This window comes from Vidua chalybeata, chromosome 4 (genome assembly GCF_026979565.1).
Source record: "Vidua chalybeata isolate OUT-0048 chromosome 4, bVidCha1 merged haplotype, whole genome shotgun sequence".
In the NCBI taxonomy this organism is placed as follows: Eukaryota; Metazoa; Chordata; class Aves; order Passeriformes; family Viduidae; genus Vidua; species Vidua chalybeata.
The window spans coordinates 24,478,239-24,493,100 of record NC_071533.1 but is presented as its reverse complement, the minus strand read 5'-3'; the positions used below and the strand labels follow the sequence as shown (position 1 = coordinate 24,493,100).

The 14,862-nt window shown below is 42.9% G+C and overlaps 1 long non-coding RNA gene across 1 annotated transcript; it reads right to left on the bottom strand.

The window, feature by feature from the left end:
- Positions 1-4,239: 4,239 nt before the first annotated feature.
- LOC128787344 (uncharacterized) lies at positions 4,240-14,050 on the bottom strand. The gene is made up of 4 exons (XR_008430687.1): positions 13,309-14,050; positions 8,857-8,925; positions 7,071-7,296; positions 4,240-4,562 (listed from the first exon to the last, which is right to left on the bottom strand). It is a non-coding gene; the product is annotated as an uncharacterized LOC128787344 (long non-coding RNA).
- Between the last annotated feature and the right edge of the window lie 812 nt (positions 14,051-14,862).

Here is a 14,862-nt window from a genome sequence, read left to right as displayed (position 1 = left end):
GCCACGTCATTTTACCTTCTCCCAAGATTTCACAACATTAAATGTCTTTTGTCTGTAAAGATCCTAAAGCAGGGGTAAATATGATGGAAGAGAGAAGAAAAAATAAGCTTTAACAGAAAGCTGTGTGTGTGTGAAGGAACCATTAGCTGGATTCATAGGTGTCATTTTTGGATTTGAGAACATACTAGCAATTCTGGAGGCCTGGGGGTGAGAGGATTTGCATGTCTTCCCCCTTCTTTCCGATGAGTCTCAATTTACCACGTTTATGTCCTTTTTATTTGGAAAATGCTTGCTGCTGTGTATGTTGCACATGCCACGCTGCATCCTTGCAGCCACGGTTCTTTGTGCTCGGCGTTTGCAGATGGATGGCTTTTTCCATCATATATCATGGCTGTGACAGCAGACTGATGATCTACAACTCCAAGTGCTGTAGCTCTGATGATGTGGCTGTGGCTGTAGTAATAATGTGGGCCCACTCCTGGGACAGCAATGCTGCATGGGTTTTTTTTAAAGGTGAGGCAAAAGGCTTAAATCCCTTCTTGTTTCCTATCTATCTCCCTCCCTAAAGCTGTTTCAAGTCCCATATCAATGGGAAAAAAAATAAAATTAATCTATCTTCCACGGAAATATCACTGGTATGATATTTCCAGTGATATGATATCACTGGTATGAGAGAGCTCACTGATTCAGATGCGGGAGAGGATATCACAAAAGCAAGCTTTGTAAATACAGATTTGGGCAGAAACGCAAAGGAAAGCCTGACTTTCGGATTTCTTACCATGGCAGGTAAATATTGTCATATTTGAAACAGAACAAACTGTTCTTTTATGTAGCTGCAGTTTGATTGACCCTTGCAGCTTTTCCATAGGCTCATATCTCTAGTGTTCATTAAAACTCCAGCTCCTGGAAGCCAGTGAGTTCCACATCTTCCCTAAGTAAATAAACATTATTTCTTCAAAAGGAAAAGTAAATTCTTCAAATTGTGACATCAGTTACTCATGGAGGTTCAGAAATAAAAAGGTCATAGAAAAAAAGCACATTTTATTATTACAATATTTCCTGGGTTTTAAACAATTCTGTGATTTAGGTTTGAGTCATGATGCTTGATCGCTTGGGGGTAGCAATAAAACTGAATTTAAATCCTCACCTGGCACTGGCTCTCTGTCTCATTGTGGGCTGGCACCTGGTGGTGCCAAACTGGAAGCCAAACTCCTTTCTCTCCATCTCCCAAGTGCATTAACCTGTTTTTAGCAGGCTGGATGGCCCCAGCTCTAGGTCTGCCTGTGTGCATACAGACCCCTGTCCCCACTGCTCTCCCTGCCAGCCAGGCTACATGTGCCTGTCAAAAACTCCACCTTCATCCATAGTTCAGAGAAGTGAAAGAAGACATATATTGACTTCAGCAAGGTTCAATTCAAACCCAAGCTTCATCCATCACATGAAAGTTGAGAGTACTGCCTGTGCACACTGATCGAAACAGTGCAATGTGCTTTTCTGTTTAGTTGTTATTATTGTTTTATTTGTTATTATTTATGCTTTATAAAGCATAGATTTCAGCTAACGCTGAAAAAAAAAAGTGGATTTTAAAAAGTGAGTTTTAAAAAGTGAATTAATAATTGATCTCTGAATCAGTAAAGTTATTTCATCTTCTCCCTGGGATATGAAACAAAAACTGCACTGGTAGATATATTTGCTAGTGTTAATCAAGTGACAACTGTTTGCAGAGGACCTTATGCACATGTGGCACTGAAAAGGAAAAATCATCTCTGATGATGTGGCACTGAAAAGGAAAGATCACAGGTGATCTGACTCCCAGCTCTGGCTGAAGGAGAGGGGAACTCCTGGCATGTCCTATACACAAGCTCCTTCCTTTGGGAAGTTCCTGTCCTAATAACCATAGCAGGAGTACAGAAAAGATAAAAGATGGAGTTTATTTGCCAATGAAGCAAATTGCATCTTGTGATAACTTACTTCAATAAACAGGGAGAGTTCACTGAACACCATTGCATTGGTTGCCTATGGTCAAGATGAAATCTGCTGTGTTGTGTGTCTGCTCCAGAGGAGTCAGATTTCTTCTGATCTATCTGGTTTACAGCCCCAAGGCTACCTCCCTGTTGCCCACAGCTGGTGCAGGTTAAGCCTTGTCCAAAATGTCCATGCACAGCCTCCGAGAGTAATTTGGGATGCATAGCAGCCATATTATTTCCATGTGTCATCTGAGGACTGGGCAGAAAGACTATAAACTTCCCAAGTCTGGCAATGGTCCCCAAGTGCATGGCACAGCCAGACATGAGGGGGACCAGCTGCAAGGCTGTCACTTTCCATCCCTGGTGAGAAAATGCAGTTGGGAACCAAGTTCAGAGTGCTTGGCAATACCCATCAACACTGACCTTGCTGCAGCAAAAACTCTGCCCTATCACTGAGATACTCATGCCTGAATAGTTTCTAGCCCTCCCATGTAGTCTGTTCTTTCTGGGGTGCCTTGTTGTACCCATGAACCTTTCAGGAGAGAGGAGATCCCCACTGGGTTATCCATGGTCTCTAGCCTGGCTACCAGAGGATTTCTTGGGTGGTTTCCCCACTGCCTCTGGGGGCCTGGTCACTCCTGGCATCTCTGCAGTGGTGGCCACTGTCTGTGCTTCTTTGGCAGATTGCTCCATTTCCTGTTTTATCGTGGTGAGTTTTCCTTAATCTTTGACTACTGGACTTAAAATCCATTCCTTAACATTCTGTCCTCTCTGACTAATGAGAATTAGTCCCAGTCTTCTTTATAATGTCCTTTAACATGATTCTGGACAGTTATGTGTCCCCTCAGCCCTCTCTTCTGCATCCTGGACATGCCTTTCTCTCACAGGTCTTATTTTCCAAATCCTTTATCACCTCTGTTACTTTCCTGTGAGCTCTTTTGGATTATTCTTTAAAAATAAAATGCTCCCTGCAGCAAAGGCAGTGCTCTATTGCTGTGTGCCATTGCCTCTGTTGCTGAAGGAGAGCAGCACAAGCAGCATTACCATCTCACCTGGTTTTCCCACAGCTCTGCTATTAACCATTTTATTGCTGGGGCAGTTTGTCCAGCTGGCAGCTTGTTCCACATGCAGGTTCCTGTAGTGTTTGGCTGGCTGGGTGTTCAGCCAGGAGTCATATTTATGAGTTCCTGCAAGGCAGATACTGCTTTGCAGGCAGAGCCCAGTCCCTGCCTTCAGGCTTTGGAGAGCACTAGGGAAAGTACTGCAATCCAGGAAAAGCACTGCCCCAAAGAGGCTCAAGGCAGCAGGTGGCTCCAGGAGCTGGTGGCCCTGCTCCTGCAGGGGGGATGCTGGCCACATTGGATGCTAGCCAGGGCAAACCTGGCAGCTGTGCCAATGCCTCCCTGGCACGTCTCCAAGGTGGCAGGGCTGCAAGGCATGACAAAACTTTCTGCCTGTGGCTGCTGGCAGGGAAGTTGGCTCCAAAAAAGCAGCGCCTGCAAGGAGAGTTCCCATGCTTCACAAAGCACTGCCACCCAGTCGCGGACGTGATGCCCAGCAAAGCCCATCTTGGCTGCCTGGATGTTGTGTCTGTCAAAGAGCAGTGCTGCTGGCACCTCTCTCAGGGGCTTACTGGTGACCTCTGGATACCAGAGCAAAACAACACTCTTCCCAGAATTTTCTATTGCCATGCTACAGTGGTGCATTTCATTATTCCCTGTGCAGAACATTGACTTTGTTGACTCTCAGCATATTTCTTCAATTTATCTCCTAAACAGTATTGTTATACTTTAATCCTGCCCTTACTGATATTTGCATATCTTCCTTGGTTTGAAGGATACCTAAATGGGAGCTTGCTCTTAAAAACACAGACAGATTTGCATGTCTGAATATGCCAAGAGCTGCTAATGAAAAGACCATGAGCATGGGGGAATAAACTTGCCACCTGTGGAGTCTTGTTTGGCATCCTCATTCAGCCTAATAAAGAATCATTCATGTTTAATTGCTACATTTGATTGTTTAATTACAGTTATTTTACATGCCATCATGTAGTTTTGTCTTGGCTTGAGACACTATCTGCCACCTTACTCTTTTTAAATAGTGAATTATACTATAATAGAAAATTGTTTTGGTCAAATAATTAGAACTAGGCCTTTAAATTTAATCAGGATGTTTTAAAAAAATATGTTCATAAAATTCTTTCTGGTTGATGTTGTAGTATAGATTCAAATTCGGGGGTTTTTTATGTGCAGCAGGAATTATATTAATAACTCTCTCAAATGCTCTTGCATGGCCACAATATGAGTAGTCTCATCTTCTCACTGAAGTTTTATCAAATTATGTTTACTTTGTTTAAATGCCAATTCATTTTAACCACTGCAAGATGTTTCTGTACAGGCTTAACTTGGCATAAAATTAGTTTATTGCAGGTTCACTTAGCTGGACAAAGTTCTGACTTCAAATCAATACAAATCTGTCTGAAACTTCAATAAGATGTTCTGCTTGCAAACCTGGTACCTGTATAACTAAATGAATGGAAAGAAAACCAGGAAAGCTCTTCTGCTTCTTCAGCTGTGCCTTTTTGATGCTCTCATCCTGTAATTAAACAGAAAGGAGGTACCTCCCATTGCAGAACCTCAGGGCAGACCCTTGCCTTGGTGGCTGGTGGGTTTCTTTCTGCAAGACAGCCTCCCTGAACTTTGTTGCCAGAGTTGATGACTTTTTTGGGTTAACTCGTCCTGGGCAAACCTTCTTCATGCACTTCCCAAAGGCAGTCAGGAAACCACCTACCCCTGCCTTTCTCTTACCTTTGAATAGGATGAGCTCCATTTTAACTAATGTGCTTAAGGACTTCTTTCAGGAGCAAACACCTCCAGTTTATTTCTTTTGTTTCTGCAAACTGTACTGTGTTCCCCACAGGGCAGACATGACCAAATGGTGAGCAACCCCCAGCTCCCCTCTTTGCTATCCAAGCAGGGAGAGGTGCTACTACCCTGCCCTGAGCTCCTCAGGTTTTCTTTCTGATCTTGTGCCTTGGCACGTGTAGGCTACCTGCTCTCAGACCACCACCCATCTTGCTGGTACATACACAGTTGTCCTTTTTGGTCTTTTTATGCTAAACTGCCTGGCATTTAGTCAGTCACCCCTCCCACTGGTCTCTGAAAACTTTCTGTAGAAGTAGCTGAAGAGATGCCCAGGCTATTTGAAGGTCTATGTTTTCTATTACCTTCGTCTTGAACCTTATGCTCTTTCCAAATCTTCACCCCAGCAGCTGACATCCTCACACTTTCCAGACTCTCTTGCCTTGGGCAGCAGCATTCCTCTGTGTGGCACCATCTTGTGTGCCACAGAATGTAACCACACAGTGCTCCTCCCCTCCCACATTCAAAAATAAAAGACCAGGTGACTGCAAGTACCACACATTGTGTCTTGTTCACCAGACAGCGATTTCCTCAATGCTTAAACTCCCCTCTTGCACAAGTAAAGAAAAGTGGCTCTTTGTATGCCCAAGCAGCAGCAATGGCAAAGGCTGCACTGATCCCTCTTGGATTGAGCTACAATGAAACATGGCAGCTTGGGGAAAGCTGCCCATCACAGTACTCTGCCTTTTGATGCTTATGTCTCTTAATTTAAGGCACCAGTGTGAATTCTTTTTACCTTGGCCATTTCTATGTGACCAATATAGGCACAAGAGGAGGGAAGTTTCCCTTTTACCCTGCTTTTATTCCTGTTTTTCTGTTGCTTGAATCTGTCTTTGTGCTGGTTGCCCAGGTGCTATGCCCATCAAGAAGGGAGGCAACTTTCTCAGACTGGCCTTTGAATGTATTGCTTAATATGAGAGAACTTTAGAATGACAACATTGGTGCCCAGAACTTAGTGGAAAAAAAATGGAAAAGTCAACTATCAAAATGCATAAAGAATGAATAAATTCAAGGCACTGCACTGTCTGAGGGTTCTCCAGAAGAAAGAAAGAAAATAAATAAAAAGGAAGGTAAGGGAGCCAAAGAACTGCAGGATGGTTTAATGATAGTTGTTTACCTCCTTGGAGGCCCTAAGGGATTTCCCTTTGGACACATCTTGAGCTTGTTCCCAAGAAATTCTTCCCCTACTTTTTTTCACCACTGTCTTGCCTTTCCCCTTCTCACCTCATACAGTTAAGAAATGATGAGCCACCTGAGTGCCTTTTTTCAGGATAATTTCAGCTACTTCTTTCTCAGTTAAGATTTTTGAAAAGATCAGGCTCATGTACTCAAATCAGTTTGAAGTGCTTCGCAAGGATGTGGCACAGGAATACTAAATCATTATTCAACATTTGACCAGACATGAAAATAATCCGCATTTATAACTAGTTTCTTAAAACGGCCAGTGTAATTGCTGAAATACAGAATAAGAAGGTAGGAAACAACTGCTATTTCCACAGACAAGAAGCATCTTTACTGAGACAAAGCTACACTGAAACAGGCAATTTTCAGTTTTTTTCAGCAAGCTTTCTACATCCTTTCTTGCCTTTGCACACACAGAAAGCCAATTTTCCATGTCCCTACTACAGGCAAAATGGGGCAAGATTTTAAAGATACAGCTCTACTCCATTTGACTGCAGCAGACGAAAAGAAAAATGAAGTTCAGCACTTAACTGATCCCTCCGCAATATTTCAGAGTAAATTAAAAATCAAAATGTCAAGAGGTTCAATATGTCAGTGGGCCTTTTGACAGAGCAGCCACTTTGAAGCCTAAATGCGAAATGTGCTCTTTTTGAAAACTAAAACCAAATGTGTAAAGCTGCTGCTCTGTTTCAAAATTTGTGGCCTTCATCTTTGTATTTCTCTTGCACTAATATCAGCAAAATATTCTGGCTGCTATTTTACTTATTCTCAGAGCAGAAAGACTCCATTTCAAAGAACTGCTGTTTATTAGGATGGCCATTCTTCATTATCTGCATTAAGGTAAAATCTGGGAATCTCACAGTCTGCCTTCTTTCACTTTCACTATATTTACTGCCCACGATGTGTTTATCTTTGCCTGGCCATCAGCAAATCATTTTTTTGTTTTGCCATCTCGGTTTGTATTTGTAGAACAGGAAAGATAATAAATGATAATACTTACCTTCTTCACAAAGATGTGGTGAAGATTAATTAGCTCTTGTTCATACAAAGATTGGCAATAGTGATCTGCAGGTTTGCAAAACCTGAAGTGATTGCTATCGCTGCTGTGCTTGACAAAGAAGCACAGTCAAGGACAGAAGCTAGTGCAACTGCAATCATTTACAGGACAGATGATATATGTGGCCTTGAAGAAAACTCCCCAAAAACATCTGCATCTGTACCTAAAACTGGAAGGAAATGCATATGAGGACATGCAGAAGTTGGGTTTGCAGCACGACGCTTGCAGGATAGCAACGTGGCAGCCCTATCCCTTTGCATCGCAACAAGAGCAGCATTACCATCTAGTTGTAAGGTCTCCTTAGAGCCTGCTAGTGCAGTTAGCTGACACAAGCAAGGGTGTCTGGGTGTCATGAAGACATTTGCCATCCTGCAGAGCTCCCAGCCCCATCACTGAGGCCAAAGACATGGGGCTCAGCCCAGCATTAGGCTGGTGCTCTGCCCTGAGGCAGAATTTGGTGAAGCTCAGAACTTGCTCAGAACAATGCTGGGAGCAAAAAGCTGAATTTGAAGATGCTTCCTCCTGCCCAACAGTCTGCTCCTCACCTGGCCACATGCCCTCTGCTCTCAGCCAGGCAGTGTGGGCTGACATGGACCTCACACTGGAACCCACCTCAAGCAAGGTGCTCCTTTGCCAATTTGACCATGGCAGTCCATACTGGGTCTCCATTACCCAGCAGCTGGAACCCACTGCCCCTCACTGCAAACACTTCAGTCTGCTAGAAAAGACATGTGGGCAAGCAATCCAAATTGTACATTCAGTAACCTCCTGGAGTGCATTAAACTCCTCCCTCCTGAACTTTGCATTGGAGGCAGTGATGGACTCAACTTCTCCCACTCACAAACATCTTCCCTGCTGGTCTCTGCGTACATGTGCTGTGCTCTGGTAAACTAACACCTTTGTTGCTCAGCCTGCTGCATTAGTGAGATCTGGGCAGGCTGTCCAGTCAGCAGGTTGGGCTATTTTTATAGTGATGTATCTGCTGTGGAAAGCATTTTTCTCCACAGCTGCCCATTTGGTTCTCTAGGTGCTGTGGAGCACGGCAGGCTTTCAGTCTGAGCTTGCTGCAGAAGGGGCTGTCTCTCTACGAAGTGGCTGAAGGCCTTGTCCCCCCATTCCCTACAGCTTTCCATAGGCTCCAGCTGTCACTTTTTGCTTTCCTCAGCTGTTCTTTGCCACCCTGATAGCTGCCTCTGCCCTTCTGGGCCACTGCAGTACCTGTGGCAAGGAGACGTGTCCAAAATGCAATGAGATTATGCAAAAAATCTGGAATTCCCCCTAGTCAAAGTGTGGGCTGTGGCTGCTGATGGCAGTGACCAGCAGCTAGTGATGGCCAGGTTTAGGCACTGCAGGTTTCTGACAATCCCAGCAGATGGGATTTCTGTGGCTGAAGCTTCATTCCTTCTGCAGTCAAAGTGGCATAAGCCATCAGTTAGAGACAGCTGTGGAAGATGCTGGGCCTTGCATAACTGGTCACTGCTTTTGTCAAGTCATCTGGTGACACCTAGGTAAGTTTTGGAGGGTAATTTTTCTGATTTGCCTGAGATCAGAGCATTCTGTTCAGGAGAGGCGAATTTAGCAGAACATGTGTGAGATCTGGGATAATGATACCACAGTTACCAATGCTGACCAACAGGTCCCCAGAGCAGATGGCTGGCCCATCCCTGAACGACTGGGTATTACAGAGCCCCTCAAATCCCAAGACTTTGCTCTGTGCTTCTTTACTTACAGCCCTTACTGCATAGCTATGTCAGCAGTGCACTTGGTCCTCTGTCAGCCCTGCACAGACTACAGCCACCTGAAAAAAAAAATGCAGCCAATACTGACTGGTTAGCAATTCCTTCCAGATGGTAACAAAAGCAGCACTGATAAAACTTCCATGTTCTGTAAATACATAATTCCTAGCAAGGTTTTTTCAACAGCAGAGATTCAGCTACTATGGTGGACTTGAGGTCAAACTCTACAGGTTAGATTCTGCAAAGCCAAAAAATTCAAGCTGTAGGATTTTACCTCCATTTAGTGGTGTGGGCTGAAAAGAGGGATGTGTTTTGGGCAATTTGCATTGTAAAGTATATGCAAGTGGCAGTGCAATATGTTATTACTGAGATTAGAATTTACACTTATACCCCAAATTGAGATTGTATTTGTCTGAGAAGTGATGGTACCCTGGAAAAAAATGCTAAACATCTGCTAATTTAATATAGACTGCGTCCAGTAAATAGCCTTTTGGTTTCCTATTTCCAACTAAGATTCATTTTCTGATCAAAGAAAATTTGATCAGAACTGCATAGACAGCGCAATAGCAGTGATATTACATGGCTTGAGGATATGTGTTGTACCTTTGAATCTCTACAGGAAAGGCAGCCAGGAGGGGATGATGATGGCTTCTGGTAGAAGCTCTGCAAGAAATAATAACTCCTCTTTGGTTTTGGAAAGGAGTTATTTTAAAGTATTTCTTTCCTGCTGTCAATCAGAGAAATCCTTTCCTCACTTTGAAAGCACAGACAGTTTTATGCCTGTAAAACTCTTGGGATGCCTTGGTTGAACCCTGTGCTAGTTACAATTATTACTATTTTGGTTTCTTTTGTAAGGTCCAATAGGGATGAGCAGTACCACACCATCATTTTGGTGTTAACAAGATTAATCTCCATTCTCCCATGTTTCTGCCAAAGGATAGTCTCCTTCTCCTTCCCCTCCCACTTTCACCTATTCCTGATGGATCAGCTTTTGCCATCACAGGTAGCATCCCACCCACATAAGTTCTGAGTGGTTTCTGGTTAGCCTTTACCAGTCATTTTACAGTATTGCCTTCCTCGCTCTTCTACTACCATACATTAAATATTCACTGCTCCACAATGCTTGTTAACTCCATGGTTTGTTACTAATATCTGTGTCTGAATGGAGATATCTTACTCTGAGTATTCCCAGTACCATCTGCTGCCTTTCTTTATTTCCATTTCTAGAAAGGGTTTTTTTGCTGATATCTGAGAAGCAGGGGAGGAATCTGGACACGGTTGACATAAATCCCAGAAAACATTTGTCTGTTTGTCTTGTGCACTAATTAGCGCAGACTTGGTCAAAAGCGTTCTGGACTTTTAAAATTTTTTTTACTCATTTCTATAGCATCTATCACCATGACAGCAATGTGCTTCAATGGCAGGAAATTAAAACACATAATGCAGGCAGCTAATCAAATGCAGAAGCAAACAGAAGAATTTTGCACAGAGTCCTCAGTGTCACTACGGTCCTGCTTTGACAGACAGTTTCTCTTTCTGCAGGGAAAAAAAAGATGTTTTGTTTGTTTCAAATCCCCTTTTCCCTTGCAAGCATAAACATGAAATTATCTTCTTCTGTTGGGATGTCTTATTTATTGTCCTGCTAGTGGCTGCTAAAGTAGATGATGTTTAATTATTTGGAGGTTTTCATTCATGGCTTGGACAGTTCAGCATGGGGATTATCGGAGGACTGGTGCAGACTGACCTGTGCTCTTGAGGTGCAGCCTAGTCTTAGTAGGTCAGTGCCCCCATGGCCAGACTCTGCCCCCCCACAGCTTCCCAGGCTCCGCCAGATCTCCCGTGCTGTGTCAACAGCATCTTGATTCATCTTGATTCGCTTTGTCCTCTGGGGCTGTGCTGGAGTTAGGAGGTCTCTGCACATGGGCAAGGGGCACAATGCCATCTCAAGGCTCCTGGGGTGCAGTACACTTCTCTGGCAGGAGCAGGTGGAAGGGCAGCTGTCCAGCTTGTTCCCATGCACCAGGCTGCCTGCTCGGTCAGGCAGGAGGGCTGGTAAGAGGTTTCAGCAGCCAGGAAAACCTGCTGAGCAGAGAAGCTAAACCTGCCCAGTTAAAGGGGGATGCCAAGCTGGCAAGGCTGTGCTTTATTGCTTTGCCTTTGGGGCAGCAGGCACCAGCAGGGAAGGACTGGAAGCTTGTTTTGCTGGATAGGAGTCACTGAGCTGGTGAGCTCTTAAGATTAAATAATTCACTTGATGAGGAAAGACTGAGGGACTGAACCAGGACAAAAACAGGAGGGTTGTGCAATGGGACCCAATTGAATGGATGGATGATTGGCACACCTTGTGGGGTGGGGTGAGGACAGGTGCAAGGAAAAGCCCAATAGGTAAACAATTCCATGCAAATCTCTCAAGTCTTGGGAAAATGGGGTCTTTTTTCAGGATCCAAACTAGATCTCTTGTCTGAGCTTCATTAAGCTTTTTTATTTTAGCAGTGTTTGAACACAAGTGTTATTGTAGTTCACAGCCTCTCATGATTTTTCTCTGCTTCTCCCTTTTCAGGCTGCAGCCAATTCATGACTCTGCATGTTGCAACCCTTTGCCATGGGCATCGTTCACATGCAAACCTAAATCCCTCCAACCCAAGCTTGTGGCACCAATGAGTCCGGAATCATCAGCTCAGGTGGTCAATGGCAACATGTGAGTAGCAGAATTAGGGATAAAACTCTGCTCATCTGATGTTCTTCATTCTGGATGTTGGGCTGTGTGGTGTGATGCTCACCTCTCTCTTCAGCACATGAGGTTTTCCTGGTGCAAAGTAGCTAGCCTGTAGTTAGGGCATATGTTTATGACTACCTACATGCTGGGGTGAGAAGCACAGTCATGTGATGGGAGTAGTGTTTTGGGCTTCAGGTGATCAGATAATGGCCACACTTAAAATTATTGTTTAAAAAAAAAGCTTTTTAAGAAAAACATGAAAAAGAATGTATTTCAAGTAAGTGTAACATGGTTTATTTGTAGTAACAAATAAAATTATTTTGGGCTGGTTTTAACTTTGACAGGAAACCTTTGAGCTGTTCACATTAGGTATTGCATGTGTCAATCACAGCCTGGCTGCTAGGGGAGACTTCAATTTGAACTCTGCTCACTTCTCTTTTACACTTCCATCAAATCATCATCTATACTGGAGTTTACAGATGATTTATTTTGGGGGTAACAGAATTTTACCAAATCCAATATTTGTATTATTCCCCTTGCACCTAAATTAGTTTTTATTGTATTCTTTTGAGTCAAAAGTTCAAACAGCTACCAAACCTACAAAGGAGCATCCTAATGGAAAGCTTTTCTAATAAAATTTCTTTAGTGTTAAAAATTGAAATGTATTTTTTTTCTTGACCAGCACAGATAAAATGTCTGCCACATTATTTGCATGTATCATGCAAAGCTTGAGTTCTTCCCTGAACCTAGTTTATTTGTTTTGCTCCTGCAAGCTAAGTCTGGATTTCATGGAGCTATTGAGAAACTCATCTCTTAAATCCACATACTAGCATTAGCAGTCTAACTTACCTCAAAATAATTACCTTGCTTCTACCTCAGGTTGTAAACTTGGGTGTATTGTTAAACAGCTGTTGGGTTTCATTGTTCAAATTAACAGAATGATGCAATGTGCACAGCAATCAGGTCTTTTCCCCGGTGTGAGATGCTCCACAAATCTAAGAGACTCATTATTTGCCCATCCATTCAGATACATATAGAAGAAAATAATTTACCATACTAATGAATACATCAGTCTCTTTTCTACTTCTCCATCCAGCTTTTTTGAGTTATTTACTTGATACTAATTACTGGAAAACACTCATGATTTTGTGGAGCTGTTTTACCCAAGTAGCATTATTTCCTGCTGTAAAGGGCACATCAAGGTTAAATACCAAATGCCACTTGATTGATTTTTGCAGAGATTTTGGGCATATGGAGCCACGAAAGTGCCTGAGGCCATCATCAGCTCCTCTTGGCATCTATAACCAGGAGGAGTGAGCTGATTGTCTTTCCTTTCCATAGCCCTGTGTTTGAGTAGGAACTCTCCAAACTATTTTATGCAATAATGTCTTGGTGAAACTTTCATTTTGTGTACATAGCCAGACAGTGTCTCCTTGTTTTGAAAACTGATTTTATATCATAGCATTTTTCTCTTGTCTCTGTTTCATATTTCAAGTGTCAGTCTAGAGGCTGCTATTTTAGAGTTTTTTCTTTTCTTTGCATGCTTGCTTTAAAACAATTTGTGGATATTGAGTATTATGTGGTTTAAATGGCTAAAAACAGAGTACATTGATGTAGATTAAACAGAAATGGATTTGAGACTGCAGCAACCATGGTAGCTTCACATGCTAACATTGGAAGGTATCATAGTTTCTGAAGCAGCCAATGTTAGCACCCGAGTAGTACTCACTATCGGTCAGGTCCAGACTAAATTCTGCTTTAGTTTTCTTCTTCATTCTCTTGGCTGCAGATACATACAATTTTCCGTTCTTGGAAACAAATCAAAGTTTGTCTTCCAGTTATCCGAGGAGAATAGCTTTATGAACCCTACAGTAAACCTGTATGAACATAATCACACAGCACTTTTTAAAAATTAAAGCAATCCCCAAAAGCTTTTTGCTTCATAAGGAATGGGTGGAGCTCACAAGTGCCTACTAAGGGTAATGGGCTCTAAATTTCATCTCTATTCTTTGATCCACAGGGGCAATTCCTCTCAACCTGATCCCAAACTCTGCAGCAAACTGTTGTATTTCAAAGCCCTTGGGAGAGTATTTCATGGAATGGAGATTAGAAAGCAAGAACTGAAAACTGGAAAGTGCTTCGTGGTGTCTCTTTAACAGCTTAGGATTGATTCATTTTAGCATTTGTGTCTGGGTTGTATTCACTGCTGCCTCATAGATCAATGGCACGACGAAGTCCCAGCTCTTGTTGATGCAGCATATGGGAATGGGATCCATTATCTTTAGTTCCCAAGACTATAAAACGTCTAATAAACTCAGCAGCCAGAGTGCCAGATTTGTGCAACACTGCCAGCTGCTCTAGCCTTGTTGTCTATTAAGCTATGTCTTTGGTTTCATTATTGATGGGGAATGCTGATTGTCAAGCAAATTATGTCACTTGCAGATTTGAGGCACTTCACCAATGCATCAATGATATTGGAGGGTTGAACAAGGTTAAAGGTAAGGGAAAACAAGTCAGAAAAGAGTCCCTGTCACTTATAGGGTGAATTCATGGTTCACCTGGCTTCTCCTTTGGAAACTAGGAGGCCTTCAAAGTTGTGCCTGTGAGAATTTTAAATTAATGCTTGCTGCAGCAGAGGGGGTGAAATAAAAACTGTGCATATTAGAGCAAGAAGGCGACCCAGCTGTGAGAGACTAGAGCGCATAGCAGCCGCCACTTGGAATCCCATTCACCCTAGTGCTCTCCTTCCCCATCCAAGTCCTGCCTCCTTCTTTCTCTTCTGCCAGCCATGATCTGGAGCAGAAAACAGGAGAAACACTCAGTTCACCACTAATTAAAAAATATTTGCTCATTATCCCATAAGCCTCTTTCTCCCATTTAGCTTCTTTCTCCCATGTCACCATGCCTTGTAAAGTGATTTCAGCTGCTGTACCTTCTCTTGCAGGGAGGAAGGGAAGGAGGGACGGATTCATGCTGAAATGAGAAATCAATTTAAATTCACATGGGCACAGTCAATCCTTAATCAAATCAGCAAACTCAGGCTGGCTGCAGGAATCTGAGTAGGAAGTTCAAATATCTCAGTCCCAAATGTTCATTCTCTACCACAGAACTCACGTCAGGGTGTCCCTGAGCATTAATCTGCTGCTCCAGCACTTTTCTCAGTCTTTTCCCTAGCTACATTATAATTTGTTCCCTAGTTTACATTATAATTTGTCTCTCCCCTATTTTTCACACTCACCATTCTGTAGCGCTTGCTATATCTTTAGAATAAATTCCATAGTCA